The sequence below is a fragment of the Hemiscyllium ocellatum genome, unplaced genomic scaffold (assembly GCF_020745735.1).
Source record: "Hemiscyllium ocellatum isolate sHemOce1 unplaced genomic scaffold, sHemOce1.pat.X.cur. scaffold_640_pat_ctg1, whole genome shotgun sequence".
NCBI classification, from domain to species: domain Eukaryota; kingdom Metazoa; phylum Chordata; class Chondrichthyes; order Orectolobiformes; family Hemiscylliidae; genus Hemiscyllium; species Hemiscyllium ocellatum.
The window spans coordinates 255,983-270,162 of NW_026869147.1; the positions used below are offsets into that span (position 1 = coordinate 255,983).

General features: G+C 49.8%; 1 long non-coding RNA gene across 1 annotated transcript; it reads right to left on the reverse strand.

The window, feature by feature from the left end:
• Positions 1-8,198: 8,198 nt before the first annotated feature.
• LOC132814046 (uncharacterized) lies at positions 8,199-14,180 on the reverse strand. The gene is made up of 3 exons (XR_009644264.1): positions 14,097-14,180; positions 9,331-9,384; positions 8,199-8,466 (listed from the first exon to the last, which is right to left on the reverse strand). It is a non-coding gene; the product is annotated as an uncharacterized LOC132814046 (long non-coding RNA).

Below are 14,180 nucleotides of genomic sequence, written 5' to 3' on the forward strand. Positions count from 1 at the left end.
CACAGCAAAGGAAGTTATGACCCAGCAACAAAATCTGCCCTTAACTCACCACCAACAGTTCCCCCCACGATTCGCTGCACCCTCCCTTGGCAAGCCCGCACCTAATTGCAGGCACCCCACTCCAATCCCTGCCCCTTAACTTTGGCATCCCACCTGTGTGGCCAGGAGCGGCCAGCCAGAGCACCAACACCAGCGATGCTCTGAGGAGTTTCATGACGGTCAGAAGCTGAGTGCGCTTCGCCTCGGGATGTGCAAGAGGCTAAAGGCTGGTGAATATATACACAGCTCACAACCACACCTCCATCCAACTCCACCCACCAACTTGCTCTCAAATATCTGCCAAGCTTTTGTTTGTGCTTTCGAGTTAATCCCTTAGAAAGGGTGGGCGGGGGATGTGCAAATTTTATTAATCTATATCTTAAACACAATTACATCTCATGATTCTTCGTTACTCCAGTGATATTGCAAGTCATCAAGTCATAGAGTCATAGAGATGTACAGCACGGAAACAGCCTTCAGTCCTACTTGTCCTAACCTCATCTTGTCCCATTTGCCAGCACCTGGCCCATATCCCTCTAAACCCTTCCGATTCATATACCCATCCATGTGCCTTTTAAATGCTGCAATTGTACCAGCCTCCACCAGTTCCTCTGGCAGCTCATTCCATCCACACACCACCCTCTGTGTGAAAAAGTTGCCCCTTTGGTCTCTTTTATATCTGTCCCCTCTCACCATAAACTGATGCCCTCTAGTTCTGGACTCCCTCACCCCAGAGAAAAGATTTTGTCTATTTATCCTATTCACGCCCCTCAAGATGTTATAAACCTATAAGATCACCCTTCAGCCTCCGATGCTCCAGGAAAAGCAGCCCAGGCCTATTTAGCTTCTCCCTATAGCTCAGTTCCTCCAACCCTGGCAACATCCTTGTAAATCATTTCTGAACCCTTTCATGTTTCACAACATCCTTCCAATAGGAAGGAGACCAGAACTGCACGCAATATTCCAAAAGTGGCCTGACCAACATCCTGGTAAAAACAAGGACTGCAGAGGCTGGAAACCAGAGTCTAGACTAGAGTGGTGCTGGAAAAGCACAGCAGGTCAGGCAGCATCTGAGACGTGTCAGGCAGAAGCCCATCATCAGGAATAGAGGCAGGGTGCCTGCAGAGTGGACAGATAAATGAGGGGGTGGGGAGAAAGTAGCAGAGAGTACAATAGGTAAATGGGGGAACATCTCCAGGACACCCACACCAATCAACCACACCGCCCTGTGGCCCAACATTTTATCTCTCCCTCCCACTCTGCCAAGGACATGCAGACCCTGGACCTCCTCCACCGCCACTCCCTCACCACCCAACGCCTGGAGAAAGAAAGCCTCATCTTCCACCTCGGAACACTTCAACCCCATGGCACCAATGTGGACCAGTTTCCTCATTTCCCCTTCCCCCACCCCACCCCAGCTCGAACCTTCCACTCAACACTGTCCCCATGACCTGTCCTACCTGCCTATCTTCCTTCCCACCTATCCACTCCACCCTCCTATCTGACCTGTCACCTTCATCCCCACCCCCCATTTCACCCATTGTACTCTTTGCTACATTCCCCCACCCTCCTCTCTGACCTATCACCTCCATTCCCACCCTTATTCACCTATTGTACTCTATTCTACTTTCTCCTCCCCCCACCCCGCCCCACCACCACCACCACCTCTCATTTATCTCTCCACTCTGCAGGCACCCTGCCTCTATTCCTGATGAAGGGCTACTGCCTGAAACGTCGATTTTCCTGCTCCTCGGATGCTGCCTGACCTGCTGTGCTTTGCCAGCACCACTCTAATCCTGACCAATATCCTGTACAGCTGCAACATGACCACCCAACTCCTGTACTTAATGCTCTGACCAATAAAGGAAAGCATATCAAACGCCTTCTTCACTATCCTATCTACCTGCGACTCCACTTTCAAGGAGCTGTAGGCCTGCACTCCAAGGTCTCTTGGAGTTGTTCAGCAACACTCCCTTGGACCTTACCAATAAGTGTCTAGGTCTTGCTCTGATTGGCTTTCCCAAAACTCAGCATCTCGCATTTATCTCAATTAAACTCCATCTGCTACTCCTCAGCCACTGACCCATCTGATTAAGATCCCGTTGTACTCTGAGGTAACTTTCTTCACTGTCCACTATACCTCCAATTTTGGTGTCATCTACAAACTTACTAACCATACTTCCCATGTTCACACCTAAATAATTTATATAAATGATGAAAAGCAGTGGACCCAGCACCGATCCTTCTGGCACAAAACTGGTCACAGGCCTCCAATCTGAAAAGCAACCCTCCACCACCACCCTCTGTCTTCTAGCTTCGAGCCAGTTCTGTATCCAAATCGCTAGTTCTCCCTGTATTCCATGAGATCTAACCTTGCTAACCAGTCTCCCATGGGGAACCTTGTTGAACGCCTTACTGAAGTCCACATAGATCACGTCCACCTCTCTGTCCTTATCAATCCTCTTTGTTACTTCTTCCAAAAACTCAATCAAGTTTGTGAGATATGATTTCCCACACACAAAGCCATGTTGACTATCCCTAATCAGTCCTTGCCTTTCCAAATACATGTACATCCTGGTTCTCAGGATTTCTCTCCAACAACTTGCTCACCACTGATGTCAGGCTCACCGGTCTGTAGTTCCCTGGCTTGTCCTTGCTACCTTTCTTAAATGCATGTACCAGATTAGCTAACCTCCAGTCTTCTGGCACCTCACCTGCGGCTATCGATGACACACATATCTCAGCAAGGGGCCCAGCAATCACTTCCCTAGCTTCCCACGGAGTTCGAGGGGACATCTGATCAGGGTCTGGGAATTTATACACTTTTATGCATTTCAAGACGTCCAGCACCTCCTCTTCTCTATTATGGACATTTTTCAATATGTCACCATCTATTTCCCCATATTCTATATCTTCCATGTCTTTCTCCACAGGAAACATTGATGCAAAATACTCATTTAGTATCTCCCCCATCTGCTGCAGCTCCACAAATCAGCCACTTTGCTGATTTTTGAGGGGCCCGATTCTCTTCCTAGTTACCCTTTTGTCCTTAATGAATTTACAATACCCTTTGGATTGTCCTTAACTGTATTTGCCAAAACAATCTTATGTCCCCTTTTAACCCTCCTGATTTCCTTCTTCAGTACACTCCTACTGCCTTTATACTATTCTAAGAATTCTCTCCATCTCTCCTGTCTATATCTGACATATGCTTCCACCTTTTTCTTAAACAAAATTGCAATTTCTTCAGTCATCCAGCATTCCCTATACTTATCAGCCTTTCCTTTCACCCTAACAGGAATGTACTATCACTGGAGTCTCATTATCTCATTCCTGAAGGCTTCCCATTTTCCATCTGCTCCTTTACCTGCAAACATCTGCCCCCAATCAGCTTTTGAAACCTCTTGCCTAAAACTGACAAAAGTCTGGTTATCCCAATCACGCACAGCAAAATCCCACAAAAAAGCCAATACAGCAGAATGGGCCTGAACAGATTCAAATGGGTACAACTTTTCATATTTTTAGCTTTGAGACATCACTAACAGCACTTTGTTTGAATTTCACTGTTGAATCTTTTAAATTTCAGGAAGAGGCAGAAAATTCCATGATTTAACATCTGGTCCTCAGAAGCGTCTCTATCAAGACAGCATCGTCACATTCTCAGTGCTTCAACAGTGCCCACTCCCTCAGGACTGACCCTCCGTCAGTGCCTGCTCCCTCAACACTGACCCTCCGACAGTACCTGCTCCCTCAGCACTGACCCTCCGACAGTGCCTACTCCCTCAGCACTGACCCTCCGTCAGTACCTGCTCCCTCAGCACTGACCCTCCGTCAGTGCCTGCTCCCTCAGCACTGACCCTCCGTCAGTGCCTGCTCCCTCAGCACTGACCCTCCGACAGTGCCTGCTCCCTCAGCACTGACCCTCCGACAGGACCTGCTCCCTCAGCACTGACCCTCCGACAGTGCCTGCTCCCTCAGCACTGACCCTCCAATGGTGCCTGCTCTCTCAGCACTGACCTTCCATCAGTGCCTGCTCCCTCAGCACTGACCCTCTGACAGTGCATGCTCCCTCAGCACTGACCCTCCAACTGTGCCGGCTCTCTCAGCACTGACCCTCCATCAGTGCCTGCTCCCTCAGCACTGACCCTCCGACAGTGCCTGCTCCCTCAGCACTGACCCTCCGACAGTGCCTGCTCCCTCCGCACTGACCCTCGGACAGTGCCTGCTCCCTCCGCACTGACTCTCCGACAGTGCCTGCTCCCTCAGCCATTACCCTCAGTCAGTGCCTGCTCCCTCAGCACTGACTCTGCGACAGTGCCTGCTCCCTCAGCACTGACCCTCCGTCAGTGCCTGCTCCCTCAGCACTGACCCTCCGACAGTACCTGCTCCCTCAGCACTGACCCTCGGACAGTGCCTGCTCCCTCAGCACTGACCCTCGGACAGTTCCTGCTCCCTCAGCACTGACCCTCGGACAGTGCCTGCTCCCTCAGCACTGACCCTCCGACAGTGCCAGCTCCCTCAGCACTGACCCTCCGACAGTGCCAGCTCCCTCAGCACTGACCCTCAGTCAGTGCCTACTCCCTCAGCACTGACCCTCTGTCAGTGCCTGCTCCCTCAGCACTGACCCTCTGTCAGTGCCTGCTCCCTCAGCACTGACCCTCTGTCAGTGCCTGCTCCCTCAGCACTGACCCTCTGTCAGTGCCTGCTCCCTCAGCACTGACCCTCTGTCAGTGCCTGCTCCCTCAGCACTGACCCTCCGACAGTGCCTGCTCCCTCAGCACTGACCCTCCGACAGTGCCTGCTCACTCAGCACTGACCCTCCGACAGTGCCTGCTCACTCAGCACTGACCCTCTGTCAGTGCCTGCTCCCTCAGCACTGACCCTCGGACAGTTCCTGCTCCCTCAGCACTGACCCTCGGACAGTGCCTGCTCCCTCAGCACTGACCCTCCGACAGTGCCAGCTCCCTCAGCACTGACCCTCAGTCAGTGCCTGCTCCCTCAGCACTGACTCTCCGACAGTGCCTGCTCCCTCAGCACTGACCCTCTGTCAGTGCCTGCTCCCTCAGCACTGACTCTCCGACAGTGCCTGCTCCCTCAGCACTGACCCTCTGTCAGTGCCTGCTCCCTCAGCACTGACCCTCTGTCACTGCCTGCTCCCTCAGCACTGACTCTCTGTCAGTGCCTGCTCCCTCAGCTCTGACCCTCCGACAGTGCCTGCTCCCTCAGCACTGACCCACCGTCAGTGCCTGCTCCCTCAGCACTGACCCACCGTCAGTGCCCACTCCATCAGCATTGACCCTCCGACAGTGCCCACTCCCTTTGCACTGACCCTCCAACAGTATTCGCTCCCTCCAACATTCCCTACTCTCCCAGACCGACAGTGCCATCCATTCGGGACTGTTCCTCCCCACACTGCAGCCCTCCCTCAGCATTGACCCTCGGTCAGTGCCGTAGCTATGAGTCAAATCCTCCAACCGTGCAGCATGAAAGATTGGGGGATCGAGTCAAGTTTCCCATCCATGGGAAACCAGGAGAAGTGGGAGTCAGTGATCCTGGGTGTTTAAGCCCATCCCACCATTGAACATCAGCTTATTCTGGCCTCAACTCCACTTTCTTCCTGCTGCCCTTACCCCTTTATTGCACATTCTATCTGAAACATATCTGTTTCCATCTCAAATCTGTTGCTTGATTCTGCCTCCACTCTGGGGCAGCGAGTTCCACAAATTCATAACTCGCTGAGGTAAGCAATTTCTCCTCAGAGGTGGGGGCATGTCCCTCCTGGAAGCCAGAGATGGAGTCTCCCACTTTCTAGTCAACCAGGAGAACTTGCTAACCTTACTTGACCTCATTCAGGCCTCGTCTTGTAAAGTCTCCCGGAGTGCGTTGTCAGGTAAACAATCCAAGAGCAATATGACAACCTGTAACCTGGGAAGAGAGATCGCATGGCAGAGAATAACAGGCCGGTGGGTGCAGTACTGGGGATTAATCAATAGCACTGAGTTCAGTCACAAAGAAGGTGAAAACAAACAACCAAGACAGAATCAGGCGAATCACCATCTGATACGCTCTCTGAATGGGAGTCCAGGAAACAGCCAAGGGATTAAAATCTGCCCTTTCAGTATTGTATGAGCCTTGGCGTGAGAGATCAGCCACTGGGTTGAAATGAATTAGAGGTGGTCAGGTCACGCCCAACACAGCTTTGCACGCGTTTTGGACATGCACACTCACACAAACACACAAGCACTGATTGACTGGGAGACAAGGTCCCAAACACTTTCTGTCTCTCTCGAACACAAATCACACATCACATCTCTCTCTGACACACACACACACACACTCTCACACACAAAGACACACACACTCACACACACACACACACACACACACAAAGACACACACACTCTCTCTCACACACAAACAGACACACACTCTCTCACACAGACACACACACACACACACACACACACACACACAGACACACTCTCTCACACACACACACAGACACACAACTCTCTACTACCCATTACCATCACCTGGAGGTAACCATCTGTACCCCTCGATGTGTCTCTCTCCCAGCTCCCTGTTACCCTGTATATAATATAACCCCCTGTACCCCTCGATGTGTCTCTCTCCCAGCTCCCGGTTACCCTGTATATAATATAACACCCTGTACCCCTCGATGTGTCTCTCTCTCTCTCCCAGCTCCCTGTTACCCTGTATATAATTTAACCCCCTGAACCCCTCAATGCGACTCTCTCCCAGCTCTCTGTTACCCTGTATATAACATAACCCACTGGACCACTTGATGCGACTCTACCCCAGCTTTGTTACCTGTATATAACATAACCCCCTAGATACCTCTCGTTGTGACACTCTCCCAGCTCTCTATTATCCTGTATATAATATAACCCACTGAACCCCTCAATGTGACTCTCGCCCAGCTCCGTTACCCTGTATGTAATATAACCCCCTGAACCCCTCAATGCGACTCTCTCCAAGCTCTCTGTTACCCTGTATATAACCCACTGGACTACTAGATATAACTCTCAACCAGCTCTGTTACCCTGTATATAATAAAACCCCCTGAAATCCTCCATGTGACTTTCTCCCAGCTCCCTGTTATCCTGAATATTCTATTAAGCCCTTAACTCCCAAGAACAAACCCCAAGGCCAATAAGTGCAATAACAATGGGCCAACTGGCCAGTTTGTTCAGTTATGCCTGGCACCGAAGATTCTAATCTGCCAACGGCAGAAGTGGCCAACACCCAAGGGGTTTTTTTGGTGTGAAAACAGGCTATGGCTCATTCAGTGAAGATGATTAGGGCAACCCTGTCTTGGAATTAGCTTTATGGTAGCCAACCACATGAGTGCACAAGATGCCATAGGGTAGCTGATCAGGAACAGCTCCCCATACTGTTAAACATTCATTTGCACATTGGGTGATAATTCATTCCTTCCTTATGTATATGGGGCACATTTGTTCTCTCATCCCTTTTTTTAAAAAGGTGGAATGGGGCAGCAATGTGTGACAGCTGTACAAGTTTCTCACGTCATGTAGAACACAGTGTAAGATATTAGACTAAGATATTTACAGAAATTATTATTGCTGTCTTTTTAGGAATAGCACAAGAGCAGCTATTCCAACACAGCGATATTGCCCTTCTGGAATGTATGTTGTGTATTATGTATAAATATTATAATAACCATGTAAAAATGTAGCATGAACACAAGGGAAACCGCTGTACGACCATCGGATGCCATGGAGTGTATTGATGGGACCCTCTGGGTCCATGCTACAAAAGCATTCAAACACGGGTGTAACAATCAGCTTGTGGTGTACAGGAAACACAGGAGTTCCAACATCATGTTTTATGAATATGGGGTTCACAGGTGACTCGTTGGGTTTAACAGGATGAGGGACAGGGAAATATGAGGGAAAACTCAGCACATAACTTATAAGGAACTCTCAGGTTATTCTCTATTTGGAATATTTGATTTGATTTATTATTGTCACATATACTGAGATACAGCAAAAGTATTGGATTGCATGCTATCCAGGTAGACATACAATATGAAAGTACGTCAGGATAACAGAATAGAATGCAGTATTACAGAGAAAGTGCAGAGAAACATCAACTTTTATATTTGAGACACCAATTCAAAATTCTGGTAACAGCTGGGAAGACATTTTTGAAACACATTTCCAAACCTTTGTATCTTCTGCCTGGGAGAGATGTTTTGTTATGTTGGCTGCTTTCTTGAGACAGCAGGATGTGAAGACAGACTCAATAGAAGGCGGCTAGTTTCATGATGGACTGGTCTGTGTTTATGTCTCGCATTAGTTTCTTGGGGTTCCGGCACAGGAGTTGCTACACGACGCTGTGATGCACCCAGACAGGATGTTTTCGATGGTGGATCTATAAAAACTGGTAAGAATCACTTCGATATGACAAATTTCCTTAGCCTCCGAAGGATGTAGAGGTGTTGGTGTGTTTTTTTTAAACCATTGCATCGACGTGGATGAAAGAGGGCAGACTGTTGATGGTCGCTCTCAACCATCTTCATTTCAGCACCATTCATACAGACAGAGCCATGATTTCCACTCTACTTCTTGATGACCAGCTCCTTTGTTTTGCCGACGTTGATGGAGAGATTGCTGTCTTTACGCAATGCCATAATACCTCTCTTTCCTGTACACTCATGGTATATATTTCTCTCTATGTATCCCTTCCTATACTAGCTAAGGTTTTTATTCTAGGTTATGTTTACCACAGGGTGACATTTTTTAAATGAGTACAGTATTAAGGTAATGTGCAGAATCGCAACAATTTACTGCTGAGGGTAGCCATGTAAACTTAAATGTAGTTACAATACATTACACCTGACAATCTTAACCTGCACACTCAGTTAGGTACCTGATCATTATCCACAATGGCTCATGTTGTAGGTCACCTCTGCAGCAGGCGTACCTCATGAACACACTGACCTCAGGGCACAGAAAATGGCTAAAAAAGCAAGTTATGCTGGGAATGAATGAGCGAAGACATGCAAACTATTAGAAACCAGAGAGGGCACCAGGACACATGAGCAAGCACAAAAGGGGGCAGTTTGACATTTCACAACACAAACTAAAACAGCACCTTCAGAAGAACACAGGCCAAAACTAAAACCAGACATCCAGTCCCCACAGCAGACGTATACACAGTCAGAGAGCAGAGCAGCTTGGCTTGCAACCACAGACAGGGAGACTCATTAGTGATTGGTTGAAATTGTAAAAGTTAAACACCTACCTTTGTGGGGAATTCCTCAAAGTTATGAGCCAAACCATCAACTTCGAGTTCCTGCTGTGGACAGGCATAGATACCTGGTTACATTCAAATGGCAGATACTGGATCTAGGGTTTGCAGCATCCAAGGGACACACTTTCCCAGAAAACACTCCCTCAGTTAAGGGGACACACTCTACCCTTAGGGGTTTAGATTATACAGAGTAAAGGGAGCTGGGAGAGAGAGACACATCGAGGGGTACAGGGGGTATATTATATACAGGGTAACAGGGAGCTGGGAGAGAGACACATCGAGGGGTACAGGGGGTTATATTATATACAGGGTAACAGGGAGCTGGGAGAGAGACACATCGAGGGGTACAGGGGGTATATTATATACAGGGTAACAGGGAGCTGGGAGAGAGACACATCGAGGGGTACAGGGGGGTATATTATATATAGGGTAACAGGGAGCTGGGAGAGAGACACATCGAGGGGTACAGGGGGGTTATATTATATACAGGGTAACAGGGAGCTGGGAGAGAGACACATCGAGGGGTACGGGGGGTATATTATATACAGGGTAACAGGGAGCTGGGAGAGAGACACATCGAGGGGTACAGGGTAACAGGGAGCTGGGAGAGAGACACATCGAGGGCTACAGGGGGGTTATATTATATACAGGGTAACAGGGAGCTGGGAGAGAGACACATCGAGGGGTACAGGGGGGTTATATTATATACAGGGTAACAGGGAGCTGGGAGAGAGACACATCGAGGGGTACAGGGGGTTATATTATATACAGGGTAACAGGGAGCTGGGAGAGAGACACATCGAGGGGTACAGGGGGGTTATATTATATACAGGGTAACAGGGAGCTGGGAGACACACACACTGAGGGGTATAGGAGGTTTTAGTACATACAGAATAATTAAATTAACTTTAACAAAGCGATAAAACCCATTATGCGACACATCCCTGCTCCTCCCCTCTCCCTGTCCCCAGTGAGAGAGACAGAGACATTTGGTGGAGAGACAGCAAGTTGGAGAGTGGGGTAGAGAGAGACAGAGGAAGTTGATTCCAGAAGGTGAGTGAGACAAAAAGTTCTGGAAGGAGAGAGACAGTGAGAAAGTTGGAGAGAAAGTGAGAGAAAGTTCCTTAAGCACAGAGAATTCTACTAAGAGAAAGATGGGGAACGAGAGAGAGATTGTTGGAGGAGAGAGGAAGTTCTTGGAGAGAAAGAAAGGTGGAGGAGAGAAAGAGTGAATGTTGGAAGAGAGAGAGAGGCAGAGGAATTTCTCAAAGCAGTGAGAGAAAGTTCTGTGAAGGGGAGAGAGAGAGTTTGAGAAGTCGCGCAAGAGGAAGTTGGAGAAAATGAGAATGCTCATGCAGGGGAGAGAGAGAGAGAGAGAGAGAGGGAAGAAGATGGAACATTTATGTAGGACAGGAAAGAGTTGAAGAGATGGAGAAAATTCTAGAAGAGAAAAACAGAACATTCTGGAAGGAGAGGTAGAGCAAGTTCTATGAGAGGGGAAGATGGAAAAAGAGAGATGGAGGACAGATAAAATTCTAGAGAGAGAGGAAAGTCTTGGAAACAGAGAGATGGAGAAGGAGGGAAATTTCTAGAAGGGGAGAGAAAGATGAAGGAGAGATGAAGTTCTAGAATAGTGCAAGAGAAAGATGAAGGGATAAAGTTCTCGAAGGGGAGACAGAAGGATGGAGAAAAATAGTTAGAGGAGAGCACGAAAGATGGAGAGACAGAGAAAGTTCTACAGGGAGAGAGAGAAAAATGAAGGAGAGATAAAGTTCTAGAAGGAGAAAGATGGAGAAGGAGAGAGAGATGGAGAAGGGAAGAGAGAGAAAATCCGAGCAGAGAGAGAGGAGAAAAAGAGAAACTATTAGAAGGAGAGAGAGCGCTATGGAAAGATAGAGAAAGCCCCAGAAGGGGAGAGAGAGAGAGAGAGAAGACAGTTCTAGTGGAGAGAAAGTTCTAGAAGAGGGAGAGATGGAGCAGGCAAGACAGAGAGAAAATTGTGATGGAGAGAGAGAGGAAAGTTCTAGTAGAGAAAAATTTCTACAAGAAATGCAGAAGGGAGAGAAGGTTCCAGAAGGAGAGATGGAGAAGGGGAGAGGATGTTCGAGTGGGGAGAGAGAGAGAGAGAGAGAGACAGAGGAAAGTTCGAGAAAGAGAGAGGGAGATGGAGAATGCGAGAGTGAAAATTTTAGGAGAGAGAAAAATGGAGAAGATTTTGGAAGCAGGGAAATAGAGGAGAGAGAGTTGTAGAAGAGAGAAAGAGCTGAAAGACGCTCGAGAAGGGGGAAGAGAGAGAGAGAGAGAGAGAGAGAGAGAGAGAGAGAGATGGAGGAGAGATAGACAAAACTCGAGAAGGAGAGAGATGGAAGAAGTTCCAGAAAGAGACAGAGATGGAGAAGGGGAGGGAGGGAGAAGGGGAGAGGGGGAACGTTCTGAAAGGAGAGAGGGCGAAGGGGGGGAGAGGGCGAAGGGGGGGAGAGGGCGAAGGGGGGGAGGCCGAGGGGGGGGGGGGAGAATGTTCTGGAAGAGAGGGGGAAGGGGAGACAGGGGGAAGGGGAGAGAGGGCGAACATTCTGGAAGGAGAGAGACAGAAGGGGAGCGAGGGAGAATGTTCTGGAAGCGGAGAGAGGGCGAAGGGGAGAGAGGGAGAATGTTCCGGAAGGAGAGAGGGCGGAGAAGGGGAGAGAGGGAGAATGTTCCGGAAGGAGAGAGGGCGGAGAAGGGGAGAGAGGGAGAATGTTCCGGAAGGAGAGAGGGCGGAGAAGGGGAGAGAGGGAGAAGGGGAGAGAGGGAGAAGGGGAGAGAGGGAGAAGGGGAGAGAGGGAGAAGGGGAGAGAGGGAGAAGGGGAGAGAGGGAGAATGTTCTGGAAGGAGAGAGAGAGAAGGGGAGAGAGAGAGAAGGAGAGAGAGAGAATGTTCTGGAAGGAGAGAGAGAGAAGTGGAGAGAGAGAATGTTCTGGAAGGAGAGAGGGAGAAGGGGAGAGAGAGAATGTTCTGGAAGGAGAGAGAGAGAGAAGGGGAGAGAGAGAATGTTCTGGAAGGAGAGAGAGAGAGAAGGGGAGAGAGAGAATGTTCTGGAAGGAGAGAGGGAGAAGGGGAGAGAGGGAGAAGGGGAGAGAGAGAGAATGTTCTGGAAGGAGAGAGGGAGAAGGGGAGAGAGAGAATGTTCTGGAAGGAGAGAGGGAGAAGGGGAGAGAGAGAGAATGTTCTGGAAGGAGAGAGGGAGAAGGGGAGAGAGAGAATGTTCTGGAAGGAGAGAGAGAGAGAAGGGGAGAGAGAGAATGTTCTGGAAGGAGAGAGGGAGAAGGGGAGAGAGAGAATGTTCTGGAAGGAGAGAGAGAGAGAATGTTCTGGAAGGAGAGAGGGAGAAGGGGAGAGAGAGAGAATGTTCTGGAAGGAGAGAGGGAGAAGGGGAGAGAGAGAATGTTCTGGAAGGAGAGAGAGAGAGAAGGGGAGAGAGAGAATGTTCTGGAAGGAGAGAGGGAGAAGGGGAGAGAGAGAATGTTCTGGAAGGAGAGAGAGAGAGAATGTTCTGGAAGGAGAGAGGGAGAAGGGGAGAGAGAGAATGTTCTGGAAGGAGAGAGAGAGAGAGAAGGGGAGAGAGAGAATGTTCTGGAAGGAGAGAGAGAGAGAAGGGGAGAGAGAGAGAATGTTCTGGAAGGAGAGAGGGAGAAGGGGAGAGAGAGAATGTTCTGGAAGGAGAGAGGGAGAAGGGGAGAGAGAGAATGTTCTGGAAGGAGAGAGAGAGAGAGAAGGGGAGAGAGAGAATGTTCTGGAAGGAGAGAGGGAGAAGGGGAGAGAGAGAATGTTCTGGAAGGAGAGAGAGAGAGAATGTTCTGGAAGGAGAGAGGGAGAGAGAAGGGGAGAGAGAGAATGTTCTGGAAGGAGAGAGAGAGAAGGGGAGAGAGAGAATGTTCTGGAAGGAGAGAGGGAGAAGGGGAGAGAGAGAATGTTCTGGAAGGAGAGAGAGAGAAGGGGAGAGAGAGAATGTTCTGGAAGGAGAGAGAGAGAAGGGGAGAGAGAGAATGTTCTGGAAGGAGAGAGGGAGAAGGGGAGAGAGAGAATGTTCTGGAAGGAGAGAGAGAGAAGGGGAGAGAGAGAATGTTCTGGAAGGAGAGAGAGAGAGAGAGAGAGAGAGAGAATGTTCTGGAAGGAGAGAGGGAGAAGGGGAGAGAGAGAATGTTCTGGAAGGAGAGAGGGAGAGAGAAGGGGAGAGAGAGAATGTTCTGGAAGGAGAGAGAGAGAAGGGGAGAGAGAGAATGTTCTGGAAGGAGAGAGAGAGAGAGAGAGAGAAGGGGAGAGAGAGAATGTTCTGGAAGGAGAGAGAGAGAGAGAGAGAGAAGGGGAGAGAGAGAATGTTCTGGAAGGAGAGAGAGAGAGAGAGAGAGAGAATGTTCTGGAAAGAGAGAGGGAGAAGGGGAGGGAGGGGGAATGTTCTGGAAGGGGAGCCCTCCCTCTCCCTCCCGCCGCCGGCGCTGCTGCTGCTCCCAGTTGTTGTTGAAAGTAGAAAGTCCGTTAGAATTTAAATCCCGTTACGTCACCGCGCCCGGGCTCGCGCGGCCCCGCCCCGCCCCGCCCCTCCACCAACGGTCGTTGTGACCATCTGTCATGGTCACCCCATACGTCACCGCGCCCGGGCTCGCGCGGCCCCGCCCCGCCCCTCCCCGCCACCAACGGTCGTTGTGACCATCTGTCATGGTCACTCCGTACGTCACCGCGCCCGGGCTCGCGCGGCCCCGCCCCTCCCCGCCACCAACCGTCGTTGTGACCAACCATCTGTCATGGTCACCCCGTACGTCACCGCCCTTGGGCTCGCGCGGCCCCGCCACCAACGGTCGTGG